We start from the raw sequence: 22,064 nt of genomic DNA, 5'->3' as shown, positions 1-22,064 counted from the left end.
GGAGTGGGTGAGAGAAAAAGAGGTTGCAGCTCAAGGTGGCGACAGAGCATGGTCAAAACGAGCCAAGACAGTAACTGTCAGTAAGCATAGAGTTTAAAGGGGAAAACAGAACTCATAGTCAAATACAAGCCGAGGGTTAGAACCAGCCAGGAGCAAAGATACCGGAGACGTGAGACAGAGAATGGAGTCAGAGTATGCCAGTAGGTCAAAAGCTGGAAAGACGTGTGGTAGCAAAGACGGGAGACAGGAGACAAAGTCAGAGTTCAAGCCGAGTCAAACATGGAGGGGATACACACCAGAGTCACACTGGGTCAGGTACAGGAGACAGATCAGACACTGGTAAGGATTAGGAAGGTCAGAGTCAAAATGAACACTCGGGTTTAGCAGTCTCAGCAAGCCCAAAATTATCTCTTGCACGAGCTGCCAGCAAGAACACCAAGAAATAGCCACTCCCAAATCAAAGAGAGGCATAAATAATTAACCACACAATGACCAGGCCGGAGTAGGAGCAACAGAAATCAAACTCCAACCCGGATTATGACAGTACCCTCCTCTCAAGGGGGGCCACCAGACCCCCAAGTTTCCTAGGATAGTGGGTGTGAAAGGCCCGGACCAATTCATCTGCATGGACTGACCACGCCGGAACTCAGGACCGGTCCTCAGGATGGTAACCCTTCAAATGAATAAGATACTGTATTGAACAACGGACCATGGGGGAGTCTACAATCTGTTCCACCTCAAATTCATTCTGGCCTTCCACCGACACCGGTGGTGGAGGAGAAGGAGACCACCCGAGAAAGAACCCAACGGTTTCACATGTGGGGAATCCGGAAAGACGGAGGAAGACGTAAATGAAAGGATACCATGTTGACCACCTCCATAATCTCGTAAGGGCCAATGAACTTAAGCCCCAACTTAGCTGAAGGAATTTTGAGCTTTACATTCCGGGTAGACAACCATACCTTATCCCCAACTCAGAATACAAGCCCTACAGATTGTTTTTTGTCAGCAAAGAATTTATATTTACCCTGAGCCCCGACAATATTCTTCTGAACTTCCTGCCACATCTCCCCCAACCGTTGAACTGCAAAATCAGCCCCAGGAAATCCCTAATCCAGTCAGGAAAATTCTCCAAAATGAGGGTGAAAGCCATAGTTACAAAAAAAGGGGAGGTACTTGTGGACTGATTAAACTATTAAAAGGAGGAAGATTGCTGATAAAATCCATGGACAGATGGGCCCATGGTCTATAAGGAATTGGCAATGGCACCAATTCCCCGGCTGGCCAATTATGCGAGTTCTTTGCACAGACCCATACACAACAGGAGGACACAAATCTAACCACATATGAGGCCAATGAGGACCACCAAAACAACCCAGCAATCGCTCTACAGGTGGCCGCAATCCCAGGGTGCCCACTCAAAACCGAATCATGAAACTCCCGGAGAACCCTGAGATGAAGTTGAACATCTACGAAGAGCTTACCCACAGGCATAGACAGAGGAGCCAGAGACTGGGCCTCATGAATCTCTTGCTCCAACACCGAGGAAACCCCAGCTACCACCACACCGTGCTGAAGAATGGAGGAAAGAGTCTCAGGAGGTGACATCAGGTCCAGACTACGAGACAAGGCATCAGCCTTAATGTTTTTAAAACATGTCCGAAAGGTGATAGAGAACTGAAACCAAGAGAAAAAAAAGTGACGATCTTGCCTGTCTCAGAGTCAGTCTTTTAGCCAACTCAATATAAGCCAGATTCTTATGGTCCATAATTACAGTGATTTTATGCACAGCCCCCTCTAATAAATGCCGCTCCATTCTTCAAAAGCCAATTTAGTGGCCAACAATTCTCGATTTCAAAAATCATAATTCCTTTCTGTGGGAGAGAATTTCCTAGAGAAGAAAGCACAGGGTTTTAAGTTGGTTAGAGGGGCAGGCCCCTGGGACAACACAGCCCCCACCCCCACCTCAGAGGTGTGCACCTCTACAAAAAATGGTACTGATGGATCTGGTTGAATCAAACCATGGGCGGACATGAAACATTTTTTTAATACCGAAAAGGCCGCTATAGCAGGAGCCGGCCAATTCTTAACATCAGACCCTTCCTGAGTTAAATCTGTGAGGGGTTTGACAATCTGCGAAAACCCCTTTATAAATTTTTGATCATAATTTGCAAATCCTAAGAAACGCTGGAGACCCTTAAGATCTTTAGGTTGCACCCAATCAACAATGGCCTGAACCTTTCTAGGGTCCCTACAAAGCCCCTCAGCAGACAAGATAAACCCCAGAAAGGACAATTCCTGAACAACAAATAAACATTTCTCAGGTTTAGCAAAAAGATAGTTCTCCCAGAGCCTCTGAAAAACCGCATGAAGAAGACCTATGTGATCCTGCTTATCCACTGAGTACACCAGAATATTATCGAGATAGACTACCATAAAGCACCCAATGAAGTCAGAGAAGACATGATTGATAAAATTTTGGAAAACTGTTTGCGCATTATTCAGACCAAAAGGATAACCAAATTCTCAAACGGTCCCTCTGAGGTGAGAAAAGCAATTTTCCACTCATCCCCCTCACATATACGGATAAGATTGTATGCCCCCCGGAGGTCTAATTTAGAAAACCACTTGGCCCAAGAGAGTTGGTTATACAAATCAGGGATAAGCGGTAGAGGATAAGTGTTCCTCACAGTAATCTTATTTAGCTCTCGGAAATTGAGGCATGGGTGCAGACCACCATCTTTTTGTTAACAAAAAATAACACAGCTGCCACAGGTGATACAGAGAGGCGAATGTGCCCTTTACGAAGACTCTCGGTCTCGGAGATGTATTCTTTCATGGCAGATCTCTCAGGACCAGATAGATTGTATAAACGGACCTTGGGCAATTTAGCATTAGAAACTAGGTCTATAGTACAATCAAATGGGTGGTGTGGTGGTAAAGCCTCAGCGTCCTTCTCCGAGAACATATCCTAAAAGTCTCTCTTGTACTCCGGAATACCCTTGAGACTGACTGATGACACAGACACAGAAATAAGGCAACATTTAGAACAATTAGGTCCCCACTTTACAATATCCTGGGACCCCAGTCAATAACTGGCTTATATAGTTGCAACCATGGAAAACCTAACACCAGTCCGACCGGGAGATTGTCCAGGACAAAGCATGACATACGCTCCTGGTGTAAGGCTCCCTCCTTGAGGGTAAACTCCTAAGAGATGAAATTAACCCCATACTTTGAGAGAGGTGAAGAGTCGATAGCCACAAGTTTAATGGGAGTCTCCAACCAAACTGTCCCTAACTTACAGGTGGCAACCAGTTTGGAGTCAATCAGGTTCATGGAGGACCCTCAGTCCACAAAAGCCGAGGTAGCAAAAACACAGTCCATAACTGTAAGTTCCACTTTCAACAATATCTTTGAAAATGAAGAAAACAGTACCTGGAATCTATTCACAGACACTCTTTCAGGGGCGGTCGGAGGACAGATAGGTACATGGTCTATCAGGAATTGGCCCACGACTGCGGACCTTCCCTAAGTAAAGATATAACTATCCCCACCCACTGATTCTCATCCCCTGAAGATCAAGGTCTAAGGGAAAATAATAGTTTGCAACTCTCCTTGAACATGTGGAATTTTTCCTTCTCACCAGAGAAGGTGTCAGGTAGTTTAACAGAGGGCTCAGTAGAGTGCAGAGAAACATCAGTCATCTCACCTGACTTACTGACAGAGGAAGAGGAAACACTCCAGACTATCTTAAATGTCTCTGCAAGCTCTCTCTGCACCTGCTGCTGAGAGGTAGTCAAGGTCCTGTGCTCCATGGATAATGTCTGCATTATCTGTGTCAGGTTCGTTATTTGATCCACCAAGGTATGCAGCGGATCCATGACCAGAGAAAAAAAAGTGCAAAATCTCGCTCAAATGTTTTTGGTCAGTGGTATTGTCACACTGCAGCAATGCAGGTATGTGCAGACTCCACTAGGGGAAGTGGGTGAGAGAAAAAGAAGTCACACTTGCCGCACCGCAGCACAGTGCACGCTGCATCGCTCCACCAGATGGCGACAGAAAGTGGTCAAAACTAGCCAAGTCAGTAACGTCAGTAAGCATAGAGTTTAAAGGGGAAAACAGAACTCATGGTCAAATACAAGCTGAGGGTCAGAACCAGCCAGGAGCAAAGATACCGGAGACGTGAGACAGAGAACGGAGTCATAGTAAGCCAGTAGGTCAAAAGCCGGACAGACGTGTGGTAGCAAAGACGGGAGACAGGAGATAAAATTAGAGTTCAAAGCAAGTCAAACAAGGAGGGGATACACACCAGAGTCACACTAGGTCAGTTACAGGAGACAGGTCAGACATTGGTAAGGAAGGGCAGAGGCAAAAGGATCACTGGGGTTTAATAGGTTAGCAGCCCCAGCAAGCCCAAAACTGTCACTGACACAAGCTGCCAGCATTAAGCACCAAGAAATAGCCACTCCCAAATCAAAGAGAGGCAGAAATAGCTAACCCCACCATGACCGGGCTGGATTAGGAGAAACAGAAACAAACTCTGACCCAGGTCATGACATCTGAGTTGTGGCTTTATGTAGCAGAGCTGTGTGTGTAAGTAGCGGAGCTATTTGTGTGTGTATGTAACAGAGATGAGTATGCATGTATCAACGCTGTTGTCACATTGGTGGGTGTGGACCCACTGCACCACGAAAAGGGGAGAACCTAGAAGGGTGTAACTAAGTAACCACCTGGTTCTTCACTAGAGCCCCTGATTGTATCGTTAGACTTGAGCCGCAGGTGGTCTCCAAGTACCACCCCAGGACAGACCTCAGAATCGCAGCATCTGACCCTAAGGGGATGGGAATGAAGGTCTGGACTTGGAGTAGCTGGTAGGGCAGGTACAGAATCACGGCTGAACAGTTTGGAGCTAGTTCAGATGGAGACTAGCTCCGATGACTATCGGACAGACTTAGGGTCCAAGCAGGACTGGATGGCAGATTCAGACAGGATTGACTCGGAGTTTTGGTACTGATTTTTTAGACGCGACAGGTTCAGAGATAGGTTTCAGATACAAACAGGATGGGTTCAGGAACAGGGACCTGACAGCAGATTTAGCAGCTTGAAAACTTAATAAGCACTAATGTTGCCCAGGCACCTCCCTACATGGGAAGGTACATTAAATACTTAGTGCTTCCCAGCTACTGGCTAGGGACACATCAGGAGTGCGCATGCTACCCTTTTAAGACCTGGGGAGCGTGTGCTGCCTGGAAACCTGCATGGCATGAGTAGTCCCTAGGACACAAGAGGTGCAGAGAGAGCTGGAGGGGAGGAGGCAGCTGGACGGCCGAGGTGGTATGTCTGCATCCCTGTTAGGGGGGCGGGGAAAACAATGTGCAAGGATGCTTGAAACTCAGTGTGAGGGCTACCACATACAATTACGGCTCCCAAACAAAATGAAAGCCCTCACAGCCCCCCCCACTCAGAATGAGGGCCCACACATCACCTCACACAGTCTGGGAGCCCTCATAGCCCACCATTCAGTATGGGAGCCTCCACATCAACCCTCTCAGTATGGGAGCCCACACAGCCCCCCACACAGTATGATTGCCCACACAGCTCATTACACTGTATAAAGGCCCCCACAGTCCGTCATACAATATAATGGTCCTCACATCTCCCCACTCAGTATAATGGTCCCCACAGCCCACCACTTAAATTCTCCTTCAGCCCCTCACACATATGAGGGCCATCAGAGCCCCCTACACAGAATGGCAAATCTCAACTGTTCCCAACTCAATATGGGGAACCTCACATTCCCCCACAGCCATACACTCTGTATAATTGGCCCCTGTGATATTCGAGGAGTCCGGTTGACACAGTGGTATTGCCTCCCTCACAGGGGATGATGTCATGCCTGGAAGCAAGGAGGGATTCCCTTACCAGGTAACATCAGCATACAACACAGTTTCCTACTCCAGACCAGAAGGGGGAGCTTTAACACCTGATTTCAGGGGAGCTTCCCTATAAGTTCTGGCCTGGAGGCGGAGTTAGTCTAGTTGGAGTCTGAGAGAGGAGAAGAAAAAGCAAGGAGAACTTGGTGAGTGGAGCTGCAACCAAGCTCATCCCAGAATTGAGAGCCAGAAACTGGACTCCGGAGTCCGTTGCACGGGTACTAAAGTCCTGGCAGCTAAATCCGGAGGGCAGGAGACTGCCGGTCTCCTGGCCCCATCTAACACCCAGAGACACAGCAGCATACCAGAGCCCGGAGTCGCCACGAGGGAGTGACACCTTTAACACCCTTAAGCTCCCTGCCATGTGGGTAATGTTCCATTTAATCAACAGACGGTGAGATGGACTTGAGGAGAGCATAAAGCAACAAGGACCCAGAGAACAGTGCAGTAGTAAGGCCTCCAATGCCACCTGTCTAGGTGGATTCTGAATTGCTTCCAGGTTGCCCGGATCTCCATTACCACCTATTACCTGTGCCCTGGACTTCACCTTCAACCAGGGATTAAAGGTAAAGAAAGCTGCAGCCCTTGTGTCCTCTATTCATTTCCCGCACCCTCATTCTTGCACCCCAACATCCACGATCCCTTACAAACTATTCCGGTAGCCCTAGGGCCCTGCTTCACCTGTGGGGAGCAGAACCATCTCAGCTGCGACACCATCAGCCCCCAGCGGTCTCCTTAAGCAGCGTTGGCCACCCATTGCTGAACACCACAGATGGCGTCACGTTAAATACCCTACAAACTTTCCCTCATAATTTTTATTGCGCACCCAGGGCCACGGACCAGGTCACTGGTGCCGTGACCACCCCCTTAAGAACCGTCCAACCAGGTTCCAAGTTCCCCATGCAGAGGCGTAGCTAGAGCTTTTGCCGCCTGGGGCTGTTCCCGAGTTTGGGCCCCCCCCCCGGCTCAATACACACAAAGGTTACCAAAAATGGTTTTCCTGTTTTGTAGAACTTAAACTGGGCCTAATGGTGTCACCCCCACATGCCACACCTGTGACTTAATACCACCACACCATGACCAGGCCACATAGTGACCGAATAATACTACATACAAGGGACAAATACCACCGCACCATTTCCAGACCACATATTACCACCACATAGTGACTGAATACTACAATACTGATCAGTAATAAAAAAAAAACCACAATACTATCACCATAAGTGCCAGTATTCACAGGAGATCTGTACTTAGTATGCAGTGTCTGTGTAGAGGTAATACAGAGATCACTGGTGACATTGTACATAGGACCTCTATATAGTATACAGTGTATAGTGTCAGTGTATAGGTAACACTGACTCACCAGTGACGTCTCTAGGTGAAGTCCTTCATCTTTCATCCAGCACAGACCGCCATCACTTCTTCCAGCCAGGACTCGTTTCTGCAGGAAATAACAGTTATCTCGAGCTCCGCTTGCAGAACACATTACTTAATTTTTCACAACTTCTACATTACATCACATGAAGAAAAAAAGGTGATATAGTGTCACTCTGCACAGTAACAGGCCTGCCCCCCATTTAAAACAGTATACTCAAAAAATAAAATAAATACATCACTGCAGTAATAATATCCCTTAATTATCCCCTATGGTAACACTATTCCCCACCCTGGCCCCGTTTATCTCATTCCTGGCTCCAGCCATATGTTCTCGCATCCTGCCCTCATGAGTATCCATTCTACCCCATATGATCTCCCCATCCTGCCCCACCAGCCTCCATCGTATCCGTCCTGCCCCATGATCCAATCCTGCCCCGTGTCTCCAATCATGCCCCGTATCTACATTCTGCACATGCCTCAAGTCCTGCCCCCAGTGTGTCCAGCATATTACCCCCATGTTGTCCAGCAATCTGCCCCAGTGTGTCCAGCATATTACCCCCATGTTGTCCAGCAATCTGCCCCAGTGTGTCCAGCATATTACCCCCAGTGTGTCCAGCAATCTGCCCCAGTATGTCCAGCACTGCCCCCAGTGTGTCCAGCAATCTCCCCCAGTGTCCAGCCTTTCCCCAGTGTGTCCAGCAGTCTGCCCCAGTGTGTCCAGCATATTACCCCCAGTGTCCAGCATTGCCCCAGTGTGTCCAGCATATTACCCCCAGTGTGTCCAGCAATCTGCCCCAGTGTCCAGCATTGCCCCAGTGTGTCCAGAAGTCTGCCCCAGGGTCTCCAGCATTGCCTCAATGTGTCCAGAAATCTGCCCCAGGGTCTCCAGTATTGCCCCAGTGTGTCCAGCAATCTGCCCCATGGTCTCCTGTATTGCTCCAGTGTGTCCAGCATTCTGCCCCATGGTCTCCAGTATTGCCCTGGTGTGTCCAGCAATCTGCCCCATGGTCTCCTGCATTGCCCCAGTGTGTCCAGCATTCTGCCCCATGGTCTCCAGTAATCTGCCCCATGGTCTCCAGCATTGCCCCGGTGTGTCCAGCAATCTGCCCCATGGTCTCAAGTATTGCCCCAGTATGTCCAGAAGTCTGCCCCAGGGTCTCCAGCATTGCCTCAATGTGTCCTGAAATCTGCCCCATGGTCTCCAGTATTCAGTGTGTCCAGCAATCTGCCCCATAGTCTCCTGTATTGCCCCAGTGTGTCCAGCATTCTGCCCCATGGTCTCCAGTATTGCCCCAGTGTGTCCAGCATTCTGCCCCATGGTCTCCAGTATTGCCCCAGTGTGTCCAGCAATCTGCCCCATGGTCTCCAGTATTGCCCCAGTATGTCCAGAAGTCTGCCCCAGGGTCTCCAGCATTGCCTCAATGTGTCCTGAAATCTGCCCCATGGTCTCCAGTATTCAGTGTGTCCAGCAATCTGCCCCATAGTCTCCTGTACTGCCCCAGTGTGTCCAGCATTCTGCCAAATGGTCTCCAGTATTGCCCCAGTGTGTCCAGCATTCTGCCCCATGGTCTCCAGTATTGCCCCAGTGTGTCCAGCAATCTGCCCCATAGTCTCCTGTATTGCCCCAGTGTGTCCAGCAATCTGCCCCATAGTCTCCTGTATTGCCCCAGTGTGTCCAGCAATCTGCCCCATGGTCTCCTGTATTGCCCCAGTGTGTCCAGCAATCTGCCCCATAGTCTCCTGTACTGCCCCAGTGTGTCCAGCATTCTGCCCCATGGTCTCCAGTATTGCCCCAGTGTGTCCAGCATTCTGCCCCATGGTCTCCAGTATTGCCCCAGTGTGTCCAGCATTCTGCCCCATGGTCTCCAGTATTGCCCCAGTGTGTCCAGCATTCTGCCCCATGGTCTCCTGTATTGCCCCAGTGTGTCCAGCAATCTGCCCCATAGTCTCCTGTACTGCCCCAGTGTGTCCAGCATTCTGCCCCATGGTCTCCAGTATTGCCCCAGTGTGTCCAGCATTCTGCCCCATGGTCTCCAGTATTGCCCCAGTGTGTCCAGCAATCTGCCCCATAGTCTCCTGTACTGCCCCAGTGTGTCCAGCATTCTGCCCCATGGTCTCCAGTACTGCCCCAGTGTGTCCAGCAATCTGCCCCATGGTCTCCTGTACTGCCCCAGTGTGTCCAGCATTCTGCCCCATGGTCTCCAGTATTGCCCCAGTGTGTCCAGCAATCTGCCCCATGGTCTCCTGTACTGCCCCAGTGTGTCCAGCAATCTGCCCCATGGTCTCCTGTACTGCCCCAGTGTGTCCAGCAATCTGCCCCATAGTCTCCTGTACTGCCCCAGTGTGTCCAGCATTCTGCCCCATGGTCTCCAGTACTGCCCCAGTGTGTCCAGCAATCTGCCCCATGGTCTCCAGTATTGCCCCAGTGTGTCCAGCATTGCCCCAGCCCCAGACAGTCAGACATAAAGAAAAAAAAAAAAAAGTAAAATCCTCACCTCTCCCGTTCCTAGCGCAGGTCCGGTGCAGTCAGCGTCTCTCCGGCTCTGCGACGCTCAGGACAGAGAGGCAGAGCGGCGCGCACAGTAGTGACGTCATCGCACCCTCTGCTCTGAGACATCGCAGAGTCAGAGGACGCTGTAGCTGCCGGCGCCGCAGGAACCAGGAGAGGTGAGTATTAGAGCGGGGGGCGGGGGCGGGGGCGGGGCCCGGTGGTGGGGGGAGCTGGCCCTGGTCGTGGCGGCGGACGGCGCCGCCCGAAGATTTAAAGGGGCGTCTTTTTTTTTTTTTTTTTCTCCTGCAGCGCCGGCCGCCCCCCGCATTGTGCCGCCCGGGGCGGACCGCCCCCCCCGCACCCCCCTTCCTACGCCACTGTCCCCATGACCCTAGCGGGCATCGCACCCCCACTAGAACCCCACTCAGTAATGGCTCTCACCAGCCCCCTGCTCAGTGTAAGAGACCACTTAGTATGAGGGCCCCCTGCACACCTCCACTTAGTATAAGGGCTCGCGCAGCTTCCAACACAGTATGATGGCCCCTGCAACCCCTCACTTAGTAAGATGCCCCATAAGTACTCACATTAAAAAAACAACAACAAACACTACTTACTGTACCTCACCTTGCTCCCCCTGTGCCCTGCTGGAGTCTGCAATATAGAGGCGCAATGTAGTGACATTGTTGCACTTGCAGTGCACAGTCTAAGAGCCTTTGGCTGCCTGATCCACAATTCTATTCAATGCTATCTGTGTCCTGACGATTAACTTTAGTCCCATACTGTCTTGTGACTTTGCGAGAGCTGACTTTTTTATAACTTGGTGGCATCGACATTGGATATTTGCATTAGAGCTTGAGTTTAATTTTTTTTGTGAATAATTGCTTAGTATCCTTGGTGATAATGAAAAAGAATGTGCCATGAGCTGGATGTTATGGTGCAGGGAGAGGATGTGTGCAGAGACAGAAGTGTTTTAGGTCATATGGAAAGAAGAAAGTGCATCCGATTGCAATCTAGATCCAATCTCTCAGTCTTCTACAATCCAGCGCATGAGGATTGTTGCGAGGGTCAGTTCACATAATATTTCTTTTCAGGCGAGCAAAACTGATGAGTAGCGTTGAGCGACTTTTACTTTTTTAGGGTCGAGTCGAGTTTTGCGAAACCCGACTATCTCTAAAGTCAAGTCGAGTGAAATCGGCCGATTATGGCGAAAAGTCGGGGATCGACCGAAACACGAAACCCAATGCAAAGTCAATGGGAATTTTTAAATTTTGTTTTATTTTTATTTTTTTCTCTTTCTCTCTCTCTCTCTTTCTCTCTCTCTCTCTCTCTCTCCCCTCCCCTCCGTCCCTGAACAGAAAAGCTGGTGTTACACATTGCAAATCGCTACAGCGCACAAGCGACAAGATGACGATGGACGCCCCTAAGACCTATGTCATCACTCTGCCCACGCTCCTTCATTGGCTGAAAAAATGTCGCCAAGCGCGTCATACGAAACGTGACTTTGGCGCGAAAGTCGCGTACTGCATGACCGACCCCACACAGGGATCGGGTCGGGTTTCATGAAACCCGACTTTGCCAAAAGTCGGCGACTTTTGAAAATGAACGATCCGTTTCGCTCAACCCTACTGATGAGGCTTTCGGAGTAAAGCGCTTCAGGAAAAGCTGGCTTTTTTAAAAACTCATGAAGCATTTTTTTGCTTGTTTTTAAGCATTCAGTGATGCAGTGTGTAAGCGGTTTTTGTTGGTGTTTATGTAAGAATTTTGCAGGAGATTTCTTTTAAATGTTTTGGAGTGAGTTGTGGGCTTTTTTTAAGGCCATTAAGCAATGAGTAAAACGTAAGTATTTTTTTAGGTGAAAATGCTCACAAAACGCTCCAAACGTCGTCCGGGCATCTTCTGTGAGTTTATTACTTCTATTGTAAGCTATGAAGATCTTCCAAGCAGAAATTGCTTGAAGAATGGACTTACTTCTTTAATCCACTTGGTGTTTTTGGAAATCTGAAGCGGTTAAAAAAGCGCATAAAACCCTGAACTTATGAACAGCTAGACGTTTTACATATACAAGTGCTTCTCACTAAATTAGAATCTCATCAAAATATTAATTTATTTCAGTTCTTCAATACAAAAAGTGAAACTCATATATTATATAGAGTCATTACAAACAGAGTGATCTATTTCAAGTGTTCATTTCTGTTAATGTTGATGATTATGGCTTACAGCCATTTAAAACCCAATGCACTCAATACTTGGTCGGGGCTCCTTTTGCATGGAAGCCTAGGTTGCTTTGATAGCAGCCTTCAGCTTGTCTGCATTGTTGGGTCTGGAGCCTACTGAAACAGACTAAAGGACCTTTTTAATGTTGATGACTATGGCTTAAAGCCAATAAAAACCCAAACGTCATTATCTCAGTAAATTAAAATAATTAACAAAAAACCCATGCAAATGCTTCCTGCGCGTTTGAAAAGGTCCCCTAGTCTGTTTCAGTAGGCTCCACAATCATGGGGAAGACTGCTGACTTGACAGATATCAAGAAGGCAGTCATTGACACACTCAACAAGGAGGGTGAGCCACAAAAGGTCATTGCTAAAGAAGCTGGCTGTTCACAGAGTGCTGTATCCAAGCATATTAATGGAAAGTTGAGTGGAAGGAAAAAGTGTGGTAGAAAAAGGTGCACAAGATACCGGGATAACCACAGCCTTTAAAGGATTGATAAGAAAAATGTCATTCAATAATTTGGAGTAGATTCAGTGGACTGCTGCTGAAGTCATTTCTTCAAGAGCCACCACACATAAACATATCCAGGACATGGGCTTCAAGTGTCGCATTCCTTGTGTCAAGCCACTCATGACCAATAGACAATGCCAGAAGAATCTTACTTGGGCCAAGGAGAAAAAAGAACTGGACTGTTGCTCAGTGGTCCAAGGTATTGTTTTCAGATGAAAGTAAATTTTGCATTTCATTTGGCAATCAAGGTACCTGAGTCTGGAGGAAGAGTGGAGAGGCCACAATCCAAGCTGCTTGAGGTCTAGTGTGAAGGTTCCACAATCAGTGATGGTTTGGGGAGCCATGTCATCTGCTGCTGTAGGTCCACTGTGTTTTATCAAGATCAAAGTCAGCGCAGCCATCTACCAGGAAATTTTAGAGCCCTTCATGCTTCCCTCTGCAGACAAGCTTTCTGGAGATGGGAATGCCATTCTCCAGCAGGACTTGGCACCTGTCCACACTGCCAAAAGTACCAATACTTGGTTTAAAAACAACAGTTTCACTGTGTTTCATTAGCCAGCAAACTTGCCTAACCTTAACCCCATAGAGAATCTATGGGGCATTGTCAAGAGGCAGATGAGAGACACCAGACCCAACAATGCAGATGAGCTGAAGGCTGCTTTCAAAGCAACCTGGGCTTCCATAACAGCTCAGCAGTGCCACAGGCTGATCACCTCCATGCCAAGTCGCATTGATGCAGTAATTGATGCAAAAGAATCCCTGAGCAAGTACTGAGTGAATTTACTGAACATACATTTCAGTAGGACAACATTTTGGATTTTAAAATCATTTTTCAAGCTGGTGTTTTAAAGTATTCTAATTTATTGAGATAATGACTTTTGGGTTTTCATTTGCTTTAAGCGAGTGTACCCCAAGTCCGTTCCTCAAGAGCCACCAACAGGTCATGTTTTGAGGATCTCCTTAGTATTGCACAGGTGATAATTGCATCACCTGGACAAGCAATCATTCAATGACCTGTGCAATACTAAGGAAATCCTCAAAACATGACCTGTTGGTGGCTCTTGAGGAACGGAGTTGGGGAACACTGCTGTAAGCCATAATTATCAACATTAACAGAAATAAACGCTTAAAATAGATCACTCTGTTTGTAATGACCCTATATAACATGTGTTTCACTTTTTGTATTGAAGAACTGAAATAAACTTTCTTTTTGATGATATTCTAATTTAGTGAGAAGCACTTGTAAATGAATAGGGAAATTCTTTAGAGCATTTTCCGAGTGCTTTTTGGGTGGTTTTCAGAGCAGACCCCTTCCAAACTTGTTGGAAAGAAAACATTGTGTGAACATACCCTGAAGTATGAATGAAGACGCAGTGACACTTTGCTCATAACATAACATTATTAATGCATGGAAAAAGTCCTGTACAACCAAAATATCAACATTTCTTCAACCAAAATATCAACATTTCTGGATATCAATATTGGTGGCCTGAACCTCAGGGATGGCTGTAAGGGGATCACAGTTGGTGGATCATACTGTCATACTGTGTTGGGATCACCATACATTGATGGAGGAGTAGAGTTGTGCATATGGACAAATTCATGGTGGAGCTAACATGCACTGTTTGTGTGGCACTTTTGTTGGCATTGTATTTTATGAGTGCAATAAAATGGGAATCTCGGGCCACAGTAGGAGGAAAAGTACCTTTTAAGTGCTGGAAAATTGTAAGATATGCTCTCCTATGACCCCTTTTGAATATTATTATTTTTTTATTGTTGTTGGAGAGGGGGAGCAATTCCAATTACTATTGGACCCCATGATTTCTATGTAAGCCTTTGGGTGCAGGGTTCTGTTTTAGATTTTGCACTTGGGGCCAGGAAGCTTCATCCCTACCTATTTCTACCTCCTGTGATATCATCACATAATATCTGTATAGACCGCATCGACAAATAATTGATTAATATAGTGACTTGGCATGATTAATTAACTAAAGAATGAGTCTGATATGACAGCCCTTATATTTTTATTTTTTTTCATATTTCTAGTGCAGTAATGCAGTTCAAATTTTGTTTTTCAAGTTTGTATGTTCTAGCGCTGCAGTGTGCTGCCTTATTTACTTAACTATATACGAGTTGGCGACTCTGGGTTCAGCACCTGTTCACACTGTGTCTATGTTTGGATGTGCCGGTCAGGTTTTTGAAATGTATTCTCTAGCCTTCTGATCGTGCACTCCGCCTCCTAGCTTCAGGTGTTTTAATTACAGCAGGTCCAATACCCCTCCACAGAGAGAGAATTTTAGTCTAGTAAGAGGTTTTCACATGTACCCATTCAGATGGAGACGTTTATTCTCAGCGAGGTAAGGCAAGTTTAGGACCTGGTATAAGAGAGATGCCTCCACGGGGCTACCAGGTACACATAAAATTGGCCATTTTTATGCGCTAAAAGCTCTCATTTTTCATATTTCTAGTGCAGTAATGCAGTTCAAATTTCGTTTTTCAAGTTTGTATGTTCTAGCGCTACAGTGTGCTGCCTTATTTACTTAACTATATACGAGTTGGCGACTCTAGGTTCAGCACCTGTTCACACTGAGTCTATATTTGGATGTGCCGGTCAGGTTTTTGAAATGTATTCTCTAGCCTTCTGATCGTGCACTCCGCCTCCTAGCTTCAGGTGTTTTAATTACAGCAGGTCCAATACCCCTCCACAGAGAGAGAGAATTTTAGTCTAAGAAGAGGTTTCACATGTACCCATTCAGATGGAGACGTTTATTCTCAGCGAGGTAGGTCAAGCGTAGGACCTGGTATAGGAGAGATGCCGTTAAGAGGCTACCAGGTACACATAAAATTGGCCATTTTTATGCGCTAAAAGCTCTCATTTTTCATATTTCTAGTGTAGTAATGCAGTTCAAGTTTCGTGTTTTCAAGTTTGCATGTTTTAGCGCTGCAGTGTGCTGCCCTATTTACTTAACTATATACGAGTTGGCGACTCTGGGTTCAGCACCTGTTCACACTTAGTCTATGTTTGGATGTGCAGGTCAGGTTTTTGAAATGTATTTTAATTACAGCAGGTCCAATACCCCTCCACAGAGAGAGAGAATTTTAGTCTAGTAAGAGGTTTTCACATGTACCCATTCAGATGGAGACGTTTATTCTCAGTGAGATAAGGCAAGTTTAGGACCTGGTATAAGAGAGATGCCTCCACAGGGCTACCAGGTACACATAAAATTGGCCATTTTTATGCGCTAAAAGCTCTTATTTTTCATATTTCTAGTGCAGTAATGCAGTTCAAATTTCATTTTTCAAGTTTATATGTTCTAGCGCTGCAGCGTGCTGCCTTATTTACTTAACTATATACGAGTTGGCGACTCTAGGTTCAGCACCTGTTCACACTGAGTCTATGTTTGGATGTGCCTGTCAGGTTTTTGAAATGTATTCTCTAGCCTTCTGATCGTGCACTCCGCCTCCTAGCTTCAGGTGTTTTAATTACAGCAGGTCCAATACCCCTCCACAGATAGAGAATTTTAGTCTAGTGAGAGGTTTTCACATGTACCCATTCAGATGGAGACGTTTATTCTCAGCGAGGTAAGGCAAGTTTAGGACCTGGTATAAGAGAGATGCCGTAACGGGGCTACCAGGTACACATAAAATTGGCCATTTTTATGCGCTAAAAGCTCTCATTTTTCATATTTCTAGTGCAGTAATGCAGTTCAAATTTCGTTTTTCAAGTTTGTATGTTCTAGCGCTGCAGTGTGCTGCCTTATTTACTTAACTATATACGAGTTGGCGACTCTGGGTTCAGCACCTGTTCACACTGAGTCTATGTTTGGATGTGCCGGTCAGGTTTTTGAAATGTATTCTCTAGCCTTCTGATCGTGCACTCCGCCTCCTAGCTTCAGGTGTTTTAATTACAGCAAGTCCAATAACCCTCCACAGAGAGAGAATTTTAGTCTAGTAAGAGATTTTCACATGTACCCATTCAGATGGAGACGTTTATTCTCAGCGAGGTAAGGCAAGTTTAGGACCTGGTATAAGAGAGATGCCTCCACGGGGCTACCAGGTACACATAAAATTGGCCATTTTTATGCGCTAAAAGCTCTCATTTTTCATATTTCTAGTGCAGTAATGCAGTTCAAATTTCGTTTTCAAGTTTGTATGTTTTAGCGCTGCAGTGTGCTGCCTTATTTACTTAACTATATACGAGTTGGCGACTCTAGGTTCAGTACCTGTTCACACTGAGTCTATGTTTGGATGTGCCGGTCAGGTTTTTGAAATGTATTCTCTAGCCTTCTGATCGTGCACTCCGCCTCCTAGCTTCAGGTGTTTTAATTACACCAGGTCCAATACCCCTCCACAGAGAGAGAATTTTAGTCTAGTAAGAGGTTTTCACATGTACCCATTCAGATGGAGACGTTTATTCTCAGCGAGGTAAGGCAAGTTTAGGACCTGGTATAAGAGAGATGCCGTAACGGGGCTACCAGGTACACATAAAATTGGCCATTATTATGCGCTAAAAGCTCTCTTTTTTCATATTTCTAGTGCAGTAATGCAGTTCAAATTTCATTTTTCAAGTTTGTATGTTCTAGCGCTGCAGTGTGCTGCCTTATTTACTTAACTATATACAATATGGCGACTCTAAGTTCACCACCTGTTCACACTGAGTCTATGTTTGGATGTGCAGGTCAGGCTTTTGAAATGTATTCTCTAGCCTTCTGATCGCGCCCTCCGCCTCTGTTATGACCTGGTGGCTAAAACGCAACATGGAACGAGCTCTGTGAAGGTGGTATCTCTACTGACCGCAGTCCCTAATCCTAACAACACAACTAGAAATAGCCGTGGGATGTTCCTGACACTCCCTAGACACCTCGTCACAGCCTAAGATATAACTACCCCTAAAGAAGGAAATGGAAAGCTATCTTGCCTCAGAGAAACCCCCAAAAGGAAAGACAGCCCCCCACAAATATTGACTGTGAAAGGAGAGGGAAATGACGAACACAGAAATGAAATTAGAATTCAGCAAAGGGAGGCCAATACTAAACTAAATAGACAGAGAGCAAAGGATACTGTGCGGTCAGTATTAAAAACTACAAAATCCACGCAGAGTTTACAAAAATGAACTCCACACCGACTCACGGTGTGGAGGGGCAAATCTGCTTTCCCAGAGCTTCCAGCTAGCCTGAATAAGACATAATGACAAGCTGGACAAAAAGAGACAAAATGCAAAGCAATAGAGTCCAAACAAATAGACAAACAAAACTAGCAAAACTTATCTTTTGCAGACAAGGACTGGCCATATGAGAAATCCAAGGGAAGAATCAAATCCAACCAAGAACATTGACAGCAGGCATGGACCAAAGCCCAGAGCAGGTCAAAATAACAAACCCAGGCAAGGCGATTAGTGAAGGCAGCTGTTACAGCTACCTAACAGAGCAGCAGTTCCACTCGAAACCACCAGAGGGAGCCCAAGGGCAGAACCTGCATAAACACCATTAGCGACCACAGGAGGGAGCTCCAGAACGGAACTCACAACAGTACCCCCCCCCTTGAGGAGGGGTCACCGAACCCTCAGGGCTCCCAGGCCGATCAGGACGAGCCAAATAGTAAGCATGAACCAAATCGGGAGCATGAACATCGGAGGCAACAACCCAAGAATTATCCTCCTGGCCATAACCCTTCCACTTGACCAGATACTGAAGCTTCCGCCTCGAAAAACGAGAATCCAAAATCTTCTCTACCACATATTCCAATTCCCCCTCAACCAACACCAAAGCAGGAGGATCAACGGAGGGAACCATAGGTACCACATATCTCCGCAACAAGGATCTATGGAACACATTATGAATGGAAAAGGAAGCTGGAAGGGCCAAACGAAAAGACACTGGATTGATAATTTCAGAAATCTTATAAGGCCCAATAAAGCGAGGCTTGAACTTAGGGGAAGAAACCTTCATAGGAACATGACGAGAAGACAACCAGACCAAATCCCCAACACGAAGCCGGGGACCAACACACCGACGACGGTTAGCCAAACGCTGAGCCTTCTCCTGAGACAACGTCAAATTGTCCACCACATGAGTCCAAATTTGCTGCAACCTGTCCACCACGGAATCCACACCAGGACAGTCAGAAGGCTCAAGCTGCCCTGAAGAAAAATGACGATGAAACCAAGGTTACAAAAAAAAGGCGAAACCAAGGTAGCCGAACTAGCCCGATTATTAAGGGCAAACTCGGCCAACGGCAAAAAGGTCACCCAATCATCCTGATCAGCAGACACGAAGCATCTCAAATAGGTTTCCAAGGTCTGATTGGTTCGCTCCCTTTGGCCATTTGTCTGAGGATGGAATGCAGAAGAAAAAGACAAATCAATGCCCATTCTAGCACAAAAGGACCGCCAAAACCTAGAAACGAACTGGGAACCTCTGTCAGACACAATATTCTCCGGAATACCATGCAAACGAACCACATGCTGAAAAAATAATGGAACCAAATCAGAAGAGGAAGGCAACTTAGGCAACGGCACCAAATGGACCATCTTAGAAAACCGATCACAAACCACCCAGATGACAGACATCTTCTGAGAAACAGGAAGATCAGAAATAAAATCCATGGAAATATGCGTCCAGGGCCTCTCAGGAATAGGCAAAGGCAAAAGCAACCCGCTGGCACGGGAACAGCAAGGCTTAGCCCGAGCACAGGTCCCACAGGACTGCACAAACGAACGCACATCCCGCGACAAGGAAGGCCACCAAACGGACCTAGCCACCAAATCTCTGGTACCGAAAATCCCAGGGTGACCAGCCAACACGAACAATGAACCTCAGAAATTACCCTACTAGTCCATCTATCAGGAACAAACAATTTCCCCACAGGACAGCGGTCAGGCTTATCAGCCTGAAACTCCTGAAGTACCCGCCGTAAATCAGGGGAGATGGCAGAAAGAATCACCCCCTCCTTGAGGATCCCAGCCAGCTCAAGAACTCCCGGAGAATCAGGCAAAAAACTCCTAGAAAGGGCATCAGCCTTCACATTCTTAGATCCAGGAATATACGAGACCACAAAATCAAAATGTGAGAAAAACAAAGACCACCGAGCCTGTCTAGGATTCAACCGCTTAGCAGACTCGAGGTAAATCAGATTCTTGTGATCAGTCAAGACCACCATGCGATGCTTGGCTCCCTCAAGCCAATGTCGCCACTCCTCAAATGCCCACTTCATAGCCAACAACTCCCGATTGCCGACATCATAATTACGCTCAGAAGGAGAAAACTTTCTGGAGAAGAAGGCACATGGTTTCATCAAAGAGCCATCAGAATTTCTCTGAGACAAAACGGCCCCTGCCCCAATCTCAGAAGCATCAACCTCAACCTGAAAAGGAGAGAAACATCTGGCTGACGCAACACAGGGGCAGAAGTAAAACGACGTTTAAGCTCCTGAAAGGCCTCAACAGCCGCAGAGGACCAATTCACCACATCAGCGCCCTTACTCGTCAAATCGGTCAGAGGCTTCACCACACTAGAAAAATTAGCAATAAAGCGACGATAAAAATTGGCAAAGCCCAAAAATTTCTAAAGGCTCTTTACAGATGTAGGTTGAGTCCAATCATGAATGGCCTGGACTTTAACAGGGTCCATTTCAATAGCCGAGGGAGAAAAAATGAAACCCAAAAAAGAAACTCTCTGAACTCCAAAGAGGCACTTAGACCCCTTCACAAACAACGCATTAGCACGAAGGACCTGAAACACCATCCTAACCTGCTTCACATGAGACTCCCAATAATCGGAGAAAACCAAAATATCATCCAAATACACAATCATAAATTTATCCAGATAATTCCGGAAGATATCATGCATAAAGGACTGAAATACCGATGGAGCATTAGAGAGCCCGAATGGCATCACAAGATATTCAAAATGGCCTTCAGGCGTATTAAATGCTGTTTTCCATTCATCACCTTGTTTAATACGCACAAGATTATACGCCCCTCGAAGGCCGATTTTAGTAAACCAACTAGCACCCTTAATCCGAGCAAACAAATCAGAAAGCAAAGGTAAAGGATACTGGAATTTGACAGTGATCTTATTGAGAAGGCGATAATCTATACAGGGTCTCAAGGAGCCATCCTTCTTGGCAACAAAAAAAAATCCCGCTCCCAACGGTGACGAAGACGGGCGAATATGCCCTTTCTCCAAGGACTCCTTTACATAACTTCGCATAGCGGCATGCTCTGGCACAGACAGATTGAAAAGTCGGCCCTTAGGGAACTTACAGCCAGGAATCAAATTAATGGCACAATCGCAGTCCCTATGAGGAGGCAGGGAACTGGACTTGGGCTCATCAAATACATCCTGGAAATCCGACAAAAACTCAGGAACTTCAGAAGAAGGGGACGAGGAAATGGACATCAAAGGAATATCAATATGTATCCCCTGACAACCCCAACCAGTCACAGACATAGATTCCAATCCAGCACCGGATAATGTACCTGTAACCATGGAAAACACAGCACAACAACATCATGCAAATTATGCAACACCAAAAAACGAATATTTTCCTGATGTGCTGGAACCATGCACATGGTTAACTGTGTCCAGTACTGAGGTCTATTCTTGGCCAATGGAGTAGCATCAACCCCCCTTAAGGGAATAGGACTCTGCAAAGGTTCCAAGGAAAAACCACAGCGCCTGGCAAACTCTAATTCCATTAAGTTCAGGGCAGCTCCAGAATCCACAAATGCCATAACAGAGAAGGACGACAATGAGCAAATCAGGGTAACAGACAAGAGAAATTTAGGCTGCACAGTACTAATGGTAACAGACCCAGGGACCCTCCTAGTACGCTTATGGCAATCAGAAATAGCATGAGCTGAATCACCACAGTAAAAACACAGGCCATTCTGACATCTGAATTTCTGCCTTTCTGCTCTAGTCAAAATCCTATCACATTGCATAGGCTCAGAACTTCGCTCAGAGGACACTGCCATATGGTGCACCGCCTTGCGCTCACGCAAGCGCCGATCAATCTGAATGGCTAGAGACATAGATTCGCTCAAACCGGTAGGCGTAGGAAAGCCCACCATAACATCTTTAAGGGTTTCAGAAAGACCTTTTCTGAAAATAGCAGCCAGAGCCTCTTCATTCCATTTAGTGAGCACAGACCATTTTCTAAATTTCTGGCAGTATAACTCTGCCGCTTCCTGACCCTGACACAGGGCCAACAGTGTTTTCTCAGCATGCTCTACAAAATGTATCTACATTCAATAATGCCGGATTCCCTGTTTCAAGAGCAAATGCCCAGTCTTGAGGATCATCACGCAGTAAGGATATGATGATTTTCACTTGCTGAATGGGATCACCAGAAGAACGGGGTTTCAAAGCAAAAAACAATTTGCAGCTATTTTTATAGTTCAAAAACTTGGATCTGTCCCCAAAAAACAAATCAGGAGTAGGAATTCTAGGCTCTAGAGCCGGAGTCTGAACAATATAATCTTAGATACTCTGGACTCTTGCAGCAAGTTGATCCACACGAGAAAACAAACC

This window comes from Ranitomeya imitator, chromosome 10 (genome assembly GCF_032444005.1).
Source record: "Ranitomeya imitator isolate aRanImi1 chromosome 10, aRanImi1.pri, whole genome shotgun sequence".
NCBI classification, from domain to species: Eukaryota; Metazoa; Chordata; class Amphibia; order Anura; family Dendrobatidae; genus Ranitomeya; species Ranitomeya imitator.
The sequence above is the reverse complement of the archived record's forward strand: the minus strand, read 5'-3'. Positions refer to the sequence as shown.